The 10941-nt window shown below is 38.7% G+C and overlaps 1 protein-coding gene across 4 annotated transcripts in view; it reads left to right on the top strand.

Annotated features, from left to right (window-relative positions):
• The window catches only part of tenm3 (teneurin transmembrane protein 3), a 114475-nt gene that overhangs the window by 308 nt on the left and 103226 nt on the right, over positions 1-10941 (top strand). For all 4 annotated transcript variants that reach the window (XM_026360886.1, XM_026360885.1, XM_026360884.1 and 1 more), the window contains exon 1: positions 1-58. This exon is cut by the window's left edge. The gene's annotated coding sequence lies outside the window, so the exon portion shown is untranslated. The remainder of the gene's footprint in view (positions 59-10941) is intronic.

The raw sequence follows: 10941 nt of genomic DNA, 5'->3' as shown, positions 1-10941 counted from the left end.
ATTTTTAGGAGCATTAACCCTTTAAGACGGGCGAAGCTGGAGTACTCACTCACACACGGTAGACAAGTCCATTCTAATTGTTCTCTCATGTTTTCTTCAGTGTGTGTGTGTGTGTGTGTGTGTGTGTGTGTGTGTGTGTGTGCGCGCAGTGCCAGACTGGGGCCTAATAGTTGAATAGGTGAGAAAGTGGCTAAAGAGAGCAATAAGGAGGAGGACAAATAAGTGTCAGTGCATGTGAGCCTACAACAACTCTCCATGTGTCCCTGTCCTCCTCACATATTGTCCTTCCCTCCTGCTTTGTCTCTCTCTCTCTCTTTGGGCTTCTTAGTTCTTTTTTCTCCAGCCTTTTGAAATAGAGATATGAGACTAAATCAAGCGTAAAGTTAGTAAGTCTGGCAGTGAGGCGAGCACTCATTCTTTTTTCTTTTTCATTTCGCAGTCTTCTGTCCACTTCCTATGTCCACCCAGTCACTCAGCTCCTATTCATCTAAGTCACTAGTAAGTAGCGATGCCGATCAGTTAATGACTACAGGGGTTTGTGTGTGTGCTCCAGTCCTCAAGGTACAAACACACGTATAAATATTTGAGTGGTTAATCATATAGTCTGCATTAGCTTCAAGGTCTGGTTTGGATTTTGAGGTCATTACATAAGGACAGTATTGAAAGTGAATGGACATGTGGAATATGACCCAATTATGGCACCAATCAATGTGGAGGAACATTCAGGACAAACTGCTGTCAGTCCCAGTTGTTGGCAAAGTGAGCAAAGACGTTTCAGCCCCTGCATGTCTCCCTGTGGCCGCTGTTGAAACGCTTTCTTTTTTAATTTTCTCCTCGTGCAGCTTAGAAATGTTGCCTGTGCCTGACGGGGAAATCCTATAGAGTTCTTCAGTTGGTTGTCGTTTAATGGTTTGTAACAGTGGTTAAAAAAGACAAAAGTGAATAAGGACAGTGATAAACATTAGGTCAACAGCCGTCAGGCCGGATTATCTGATGACATATAGGGCGTATTTTTATGAAAAGGCTATAGAACAACTTCTCTTATTGAGATTTTTCATGTTGAGGGATTTAATTCACACCAATGCAGACTGATATGGGGGCCTATATTTTATTTTAAAATATTCAGAATAAGACATTTAAATCAACAGGTATTACATAATGTGGTTCACGGCTAGTAAAACATCTCTGCACCATTTCTAACAACACGCCTAAGATGTAGCAGTGAGGCTCTCTTTAGTGTCAACCTGATGTTTCACTCGTCACTTGTCTTCAGGTCGTCGCTTTTTCTTTGACCTCCGTTTGAAGATGAACACGCATCAGCCCACTGCTCATTGCAAAGGGTTTCTACATGAACTGATGGCATGTTGACATTGTAGTCTCACTTTATTTACGCTGAGATACTTCACTCTCACTTCTCATTTTAGGACTTGTGAGGAGAGTTTGGAGCTCATCTCAAATTTCGACATACAGCACTTTACATTTTGTATAATACTTCACTACTTTTATTTAATAACACCATGTCTTCATGGGATGGGAAACACTATAATGCTAGGCATTGCTTGTTTTTATATATAAATCCTTCTTTAATTTTAAACATTTTTTATAGGTTATATGTGCAAACAGATTATTATGATCCATCGTTTTATTTTTTGTTAGGTTGGGATGGATAGATGGACAAAACACAGGCGAGCACTGTTTCTTTTACATTTCAAATTAATAGTAATCGATAACCATATCCATTCTACAACTTTAACTGTGGCCCCTTTATTTTAACCATGACAATAAGGCGCCTCTAACCTTAACAAAGCACTTAACCCAAACAACGTTTCCCCAAAACCAACCAAACAGTGACCACTTCAAATGCATGGCGAATAACTGATATGAAGGTAGAGACATTGTTCTGTACTGTAATGTCAGTCATATGAGATCGCAGGGATCCATGTCTATGGTTGTTTGTGTTGAAAGACTAGTTGCTATTGTATTAAAAATAATTAACATATTAAATAACACACCACTATTTGAAGCTGAATAGAAGAAAAGACACATGCTGTAACTTAGTGTCTGTTTCCTGTTTTCCTGTCTGACAAACTGTATTTAACCCTCTAAAGGATGGAGACACTCAGAAAAGTATCAGCCGATCTGATTTGGTTGTCTGACAGTTTTTTGCTTCTGCTTTTAGCACTGTGTGTTTCATGTGTGTATCTGTGTGTGTGTGTGTGTGTGTGTGTGTGCGCATGTGTTTTTGTGCGCACATTTGGTGAGGGTTACAGTGGCTGTACTGTGTGCTGCTTCTCAGACACAGAAAGGGAACCCTGGCTCTTGCTTTTTGCCTAATCACTTCCAGACATAGAGATTTACATTCCACTGCTGTGTGTGTGTGTGTGTGTGTGTGTGTGTGTGGCTTTCTCTCTTTTCTTTCAGAGTTCAGAGAGAAGTCTTCAATTCACCCCACCCAACTGTTACATTTTCAATTAGAAACATAAATTTTGAGGCACTCGTCAAATGCGAGTGAGTAACGAAGCAAAAGAGAAAGTTTGTGATGGATTAAAGGAATTAAACTGTCACAGTGCGAGGAAACATGCTTAAAACGACTGTGGACAGTGGTACTGAGAAGAACTTGTGTAACTCATTAGGATTCCAATGGGATATTAGGAATGGAAAGACATCATGGTGAGAATTAAAGGACTATAAAGTCATGATACTACACAAAATGTGAAGATCAGTTAAAGTAGTTTGGAGCAGAAAACAGGGGGGAAGGTGCAGACGTTGAAAAAAAAAATCTTAACAAATTCATTAATTCGTTTTTTTCAAAAAAGCTTTTTTTCCTTTGTTCTTCTGCGCTGGTATATTTCAGTCCAGGGGCATCTAATCCTGCTCGTGCCCTATCCACTGCTGATTACATGATGATGGCTGAGTTCATCCAATCAGAAGCTGTAAGTGCAGTGAAGTCTGGGAAACAAGCAGGACAGTGGTCCTCGAGTTGCAGCATTGGAAATGCCTGTTTTGGTAGATTCAGAAGACTGAGACTTAAACAAGCAGAGACTGCTGCTCCACTTTGGTGAAGTTAGTACATTTGTAAAGGTGTTTTAGTAATTATGAAGCACCTTGCTTGTTGTCGGGTGGTCACATACACACACGCCTTCTGTATTAAGCCAGTTGATAATTCATGGTCATGGTTTATTATAAAACCCATTACAAATGGATTTAAGTTTGGTAAAGTTAATCCAGTGCCATAACAACTAAGTAACATTTTCTAATTATAGTGTGGACACGACAACGACAATTCATTTGAATGGATGTAATGCTTTTGAATTAATTATGCGTTTTTATCTGTAGCATGTTCAGTATACTGTCAGTTCAAGGACTCACCTCACGAAGAAAGAAACACCGAAAACAAGCACGTTAGAGAATTTGAAATCCTCATTAACTGATGCATGTTTTCGACATTTGCATCACATTTCCAGCACAATATGCAGCCCCCAGTGGAAACAGCTGTTCGTTATCACCTTCGCCCTGTAGATGTGACGTGTTGCTCACAGTGTTTCAAATGAGGATTTTTCTTTTCCTCTGTTGACTTTCTAACATTATAATAGTTTTTGATTAGGTTGCCATGGCAGCACATGTAGATGCAGCAGTCTTTCACGGACGAAATGTTTTAGTGCTTTTGTTGTCTGATGTGTCCTCAGCTGTAAAAAAAAACACCTTTTACTTTTTTGTAGCTGCCATGATCTTGCGAACACTGACAGAGCTAGTATCACCGACTAACTTAGTGTGAAATGAAAAACTGTAGCATGTTGAAACATGGCTACGTTGGTGAATCAGCATTAGCATCAAGCTCTGACTTTGTACTGGTGCTCAAATGCTGATACTTGTTCTCTGATGACACCGCTTCATCTTTTCATCATCCACTTATGGAAATTCTAAAGAAAACTCTTCTCAGATTCCATAAACAACTAAGTAACATCATGTTCACATCGTAGTTCTTAATGTTTAAATGCTCACTTGTGCTATTAGGTCATGTTCGTTTTACAGCTAACGTGTAAATGAATTCGGTTTTTGCTGCCATGTATTGTTTTAGGAACAGTATTTAGGTCTCTTGTGTGCTTGTCATGCCAATGAGTGGAATTGACTATAAAACTGACCTTGAACCTTGGGTTGCTGATAGAGGCAAGGTGTGTGTGGATGACTGCTAGGGCAGACAATGTGGCCACCCAACCATTATATGACCTGCTGAATCCCACCACTGGGATTCTCCGCGCAATTGGAGAAGCACACACACACACACACACTGGCATTCATTCTGCTGCACGGATTTGTACACATTCACATGAGCAACCATGCATGGACTGCAAGAACACACACATTGTCCTAGCCAGTGTAGTGTTTCTGGCCCAGGCTTGTGAAACAAGCTGCCAGTGTTATTCAGTGTGTGTGTGTGTGTGTGTGTGTGTGTGTGTGTGTGTGTGTGCGCGCACATGTGTACAAATCGTGAATGTGTAGATGTCTTGAGAGATTCATCCTGCTTTAAAGGAACTTGACTCTCCTATCTCCTCAGTTTCTCATTCTCTCTGCACTTTTATTTCGTTTATCTCTATCACGCTCTTACTCTGTCACACACTCCACACAGACACCACCGCCGTCCTGATCCCCACCTCCTACCCCCATTTATATCTCGCTCTGTGTCTCTCTGTCACTCTCTCTCCACAAATAGAGCACTATCTCCTAGCAACAAGGCCTTTGAGAGTGATGTGTGAGATAGATTGGATGTCTGCAATATAGGGTTCTGTGTGCGTGCATGGATATGCGTGTATTTATGTTTGAAAACTAGAAAGGGAAGACATAACTTTTAAACAAGAGTTAGGATACGAATGTGAGTCGAGGTTTTGTCTTGCTTGTGTGAGTGTGTACATCTGCAGTCATTTTTTCCTGATGGATTGCATTAGTCTAGATGGGGCTATAACACGAAGATGAACGTTTCTTCTTTTCCTAAAATGTTCTGGACCAGACACACATGAACAATGATATACTGTGTGGCATTATGCTTAGCTATGCATACATGAACAGACACAAGGATTTACTCACTCAGAGTGGCACAGAGGTCGAGTGCATTCATATTATTTTGACCATATTTTCCCATTTTTGTATTTTTCATTACATACAAGGACATTTATAGTTCATTCATCATAAGATTGGGTTAGTAATGTGCATTTATTATGAGGTGTGTGTGTGTGTGCTTCTAGGTGCATGTATGTAATGTGAAAGTGTTCATTTCTACTCTGTCTGTTTGTGTACTGCGTGTGTGTGTTGTTGAGACAGATTCAGATTCTGAATTGTTTATACCAACCACAAGAAAAAAGAGAAGGATCGGCCTGAGTGATGAGGTGCTTGCTGACTAAGTGTTTCTTATCAGAGACTGAGTCCAGATGGTTTGCAAACACATCTCCTCCTCAACCGCTTTGTCGCTCTCTCTTTTCCCTCCTTTTTGTTCTCTCTCTCTGAGAAACATGAGATATATTGAGTAACTCAAACAACACACACATACACAGAACTAGCAGGCTCACTTTAGGTCTTATCTAGCCTCTTGGAAAATGAAGACAGACGACGTGATGGGAAAATGAACCATGAGCACCTGGAGTTGGTAGTATGTGTGCATGTGTGTGTGGAGAAGGGTGACTTGTGACTAGTGAAAGGGTGTGTATGTGTGGACCTGTGTGTGTGTGTGTGTGTGTGTGTGTGTGTGTGTGTGTGTGTGTGTGTGTGTTGGACGTTGTGCAGGAAACCGATCCTTCTGTTTGACAATGAGACCACCCATATAAAACAACTGGACAAATCTGCTAATTTGCATTGCTTATAAAAACATATTTTGAACAGAACCACTGCTTTACAGGCATTTCACAGCTCAAGCCACATTTACATAAAGTAGTAGCCATTTTTATTTCCTTATAAAATGATTCATTAACTACTTACATTGTGTGTATGCAGTGGGTTTAACATTACTATGAGTGTTTGAGAATTTTCCACACACACATACACTCTCATATTTACTGTGGAGACACTGTAGGGCAGTGTGTAAAAGATGGAACTGCAGTTGTTTCTGACTGAGTGGCTGATGGATATGTGGCCATATAACAGCTTAATATTGTTTTATTCTATTTAAAATGACATTGCTATGCAACAAAACTGCAAATAAGATTCTGTTTTTGTAGGGAATGTAAAGCAGTAGATGGACAATATTTAGAAGCCACACATTTTTTCATGAATGAAGAGCTAAGTTCTTGGGGGTGGATAGCAGGTGTACACAGCACACAGCTGTCGCACCGAGTTGGACTCCAGAGTCCTGTGTGTGCTTGGGTTTAAGCAACAAAAGCACTTTGATTAAGATAAGGGAGAAAGATCGTGGTTTTGTTAAAAGACAGATAAACCCTTTTTGTGTCATGTTTTTTTTCTATTTAGACAGACCACAGTCTTTCAAACTTAAGTGTAAAAATAACTATAAAAATGTTTACGTTGAATTCAGACAAATGGGATGTTATAGTGCAAGAAAAAAAAAATTGTGGCAAAAAAAAAAAAAAAACATCTTCTAAAATCTAAATGTATTGAACATTTTATTTCATTTTATTTATAATATAATTATATATTTATATTATATTTATTCTGTCTTAAGATTTAACTTTTAGCTCTGAAACTTGCCTGTAAACACAGCCATTTTGTGTGTCACTATTGTCATCCACACTATACAAATATTTAGTGCTCAGGTCATGCAGATTTTAATTCAATTTATTCAATTTATATGGGTAGAGAAAAATAGGTGGAGAGAGAACAGTAGGGAGAATAGGAAGGTGTGCGGCTTCCACATATACAGTCACACTCACGTAAAGGCAAACACATACTGAAGTCACTAACATCCATGATAATATTAGAGTCCCTCAATCCTGAGAAGCCACCAAGTGAGGCCGTAACAGAGGGAGTGATAACCTGGAAAACTAAACTACTGAAGTAAACAAAAAAGATATCAACATGTATACAAAGGTGTAAAAGATCACACTCACATACTCTAAACCCCGTGTCTCCTTTAAGGTTACATCCTCCCCCACCTAACACTCGCTTCTGCTCCTTTGCCACTCCTCCTGCTCTCTATCTTTTGTGTTTGGTCAAGTCAGGGGCAAAGCGGGAGGTCATGGAGTCACTTAACAATTAGTGTGTGTAATCTGTGCTGACATTAGTTGTTTTCTTAATGTGGCATTGGGGTCCTTTTACCTGAAAACAGATCACTACAGATCACAGCACTTTTTATCACAGTGCTGGTCACTGCCCAGTGGCTGAAGTGAGAGAAGACAAAATGCAATAAGTCCAAGTCAATCTTTTAATTAGTTTACATGTACTCAGGTTACATTTGGCTTTCTCCAGTAAGCTGATTTCTTAACTGTCATGTAAAAGTGAAACGTAAAATGTAAAGTGTAAAGTGAAAGTAATCGGGGTTGGGGATTAGAGAATTTTGATTTCCCGCTAGATTTCTACTAGAGAACTCAGATTACTCTGCCATAAAATGCGTAACCAGGTTTCTAATCAGCTTTTTACAAAAGCATAAAAAAGGCTGCCGACCCTCACCATTATGCCAGTGTCGGCTGAGAAGTGCAGCGGGATGAAAGGAGAAATCATTACACGGAGAGATGCAGCTTCACAAAGTTCACCAAAGACATCTAAATAAGTAACTTTTCCCTGCTTATTTCTTTAATTTAGAAAGTTTGTTCTGTAAAAAGGAGCAATGTGTCACCTTTACGTAAAAAAAAAAAAAAAAAAAAAAGCGTTGGAAAAGCTGTGTTTCTGTCTCCATACAGTTCAAATCTGTGAACCATGCTTCTAAAATCAGCCCAGGGCAGGCAAGAAATAAGATCACTGATTTTTTGTATGTATACTGCGATTTCCAGCAACCAGGTGTCTTGAGCGCTGTTTCCACTATATGATTAACTAAGAAACCTGGTTTCTCTCAGTTACCTGGTTACTTGAGTGAATGTTAACGCACTGATTGTGTCTAAGTGTGTATTTACCTTAATCAGCACTATTTAATCCTCTATGAAGCTTAAAAGTGTGTGAACCCTTTAAACCTTAGAAATACGACTTTAATCATAATCAGATTTCTATTGTATGCAAGACTTAAAACTAGAAAAAGAGAAGCCAAATAAACCAATGAGACAAAAGCGTTACACTTATTTATTTATTAGAATTCTGAGTGGTACTAGCAAATTCTACAAAATAGTCAAAGTATCCATCTGTGAATTGAACCTCAGAAAGATTGCAATAGAAATGCAATATTTCTCCCTGACCTTAATCTTATAGAACTGTGTGACCAACATCAACTGTTCTATAAAGAGGAATGGGCTGTAATCCCAGCAAGCTGATGTACAGGGCTGATAAACACTTACTGGCAATGTTTAGTTGAAGTTACTGCTGCAAGTCCAGAGTTCAGTGTCAGGTTGAGTTTAGGACATAAGTTAAATGTAAGAAAGATGTGTGTGAAGTGACCTGACCTTAATTCAGTGCTATAATAGCCTGAACCCAAACACATTGGACTAAAATTTGTTGCCTATGTACATTCAATTGATATACTACAAATCAACATAATCCAACTTGTCATTTATGTTAATTATATATATTAACAGAAAATCTAATCTGGTTGCAATTATGTTCTCCACAAAAACATATTTGTGGTTTCAGTTTGTATACAAAATCAGGTTGATCACTTACTTTCAGGCATGGGCTTACATCATATTTTAAGAATACATGAAGTAGTTTGTGTATCTGTGCATTACTGGCTGTTTGCTTTCTCTCTATGTTATTAATTTCTCTCCAGTTATCTCTTATTCTCTCTCTTTTTCATGTAGTTTTCACGTTGAATCAAGAACTATTATATCTGACATCCTGAAGAAATGTCACTTGTATGGAGGAGAGGGATAAAAAGGGTGGGGGAACCATGCAGCCGTGTGTGTCTGGTTTCTCCTCATAGATTTTAGGCTTCACTGCCACTGCTACTGGTTTAAAACGAAGCTGTTGTCAGATCTTATCACTCATTTGTTCACAGTAGTTAAAACTCTTTTGTCTACCTTGTTTACTATCTTATTTCCAGCATTTAGTCAAATGCTTTTGAGCATGAAGTGTGTGATTGTATTAAGGTTGAATTCTTCACTTGAGAAAAATGCAGTAAAAAATGAATAATGTTAGTAATGTTATGTTTGCATTGTTCCTGTTCTGTTGTGAGTTTTCCCTGTTGAATGAATTTAATTATTGGATTTTTAAACCACATTGTCTTTTTTATACATGCATTTCAACTGACATGTTAAATCTATTAACTGAAAAAATATAGAAACTGTCTCATTGGAACAACAATTTAACATGATTGCAAAGCAAAATGCCTATTTACATACAGTATTGCTGTGTTGCGGCAGGAAGTATTTAAACACCAGAGCATAAAGTAATACAGAGTATGCCAGCAGGGAACCGATTTTACTACTTCTTGAGCAGTCAAATTGTTGTAACTAATTTCATTTTGTCATTTGGTTTTTGGCTTCATTGTTACTCATAGCCTTTTACTGGAAATTGAATGCTGTTAAGAGTAAATGGTGTAAATGTGAAATTACTTTTTCTTAGTGAGTTGTATTCAAGTGAAAACAAACACAACATAACATAATGTTAGACTGTGATTTCAAGCATGTCTGAGGCTTCAGGTCTAAGTTGTTGGGACATAAGATACGTTTAATGATTTTCTTGTACCAATGTAATATTAAGCTGCACACATTTTTGCAGCAACATGTCTGACTGTGGTTGATTGCAGTTAAAACTGGCATCACTTTAAATGTATCCCTCTTTCACTTTTTCTCTCTATATCCTTCCACATTTTAAGTAGCTGTGGGCAAGTTGACACACCTAGCCCGCAGCTACACAACTCTGAGCCAGTGGACTGTTTACTCTGCATGGGAACACTCAGCCTGACCGTGGAGAGTTATCTGAAGTAGTTGCCTCAGGCTGTACTTTGCAGAATGTCTTGTTCTGTCCTTTTAGCCACATACGAAACCCATAACCTTTTTTAGTGCTAGTGTCCTGCCTTTGGGAACTGAACCTCTAACCTCTGGGATAGTGGCTCTTTGACATTGTGCTCAAGCAGTTTAGCACCAAGGCAGTGACACACACATACTGTACTCATCTACCACATACCCATACCAGCTTATGTATCTTACCATGACAAAAATGGGACAATGTTTGGGAATTATTTATTTCCCCATGTGCAGATCCACATGCATACACAAACAATAGTTGGTTTTGTTAATCCTAGCAAAAGGGATATTTTTGCACAGCAAAGCCTTAATACTACAGAGTCCTTCTCAAGGGCAGTTCTGCTGTAGCTCACACTGCTCTAGTATTCTGTTTTCTGTGACGCCTTCCACAACTACACACTAAATGGTTAAAGAGGGTGTTGATAAATCACATTGTAGGTATGATATTGATCATTTAAATCATAATTTTTATTAATACAACTACTCCTGCAGCCTTAACACCCAGCTGTATATTGTTTGTCCCATCCCAAATCAGATACCAAGTTGGTTACTGGACTTTTTTATACTTAATAGTTATGTGTAACACTGGGCTAAGACTCTGGCTTCATTTAAAAGTCCACTCAAAATGTGAGGGCATTAATAGTTTGCAGTGTAATGTTCACTGCCGCCACCAGACAACGTCAAGTGGTAATACATAAACCATACACACTTGTATTTACTGAATTTTACTTTGCTAAACGGTCAGTAAAAGTATTTGTAGTTTCATAACATTCAAGAGTGAATGTTCCCTCTAATTTTTCATGTGTCTGAGCAAACACACAAACTTCAAGAGCAGTCCCTCGGACCACTGTGAGCAACATCAGACGTATGCACTGTGGTCACACCAGCATTG

This window comes from Anabas testudineus, chromosome 1, assembly GCF_900324465.2.
Source record: "Anabas testudineus chromosome 1, fAnaTes1.2, whole genome shotgun sequence".
NCBI lineage: Eukaryota > Metazoa > Chordata > Actinopteri > Anabantiformes > Anabantidae > Anabas > Anabas testudineus.
This window is presented reverse-complemented; position numbering and strand designations above follow the sequence as displayed.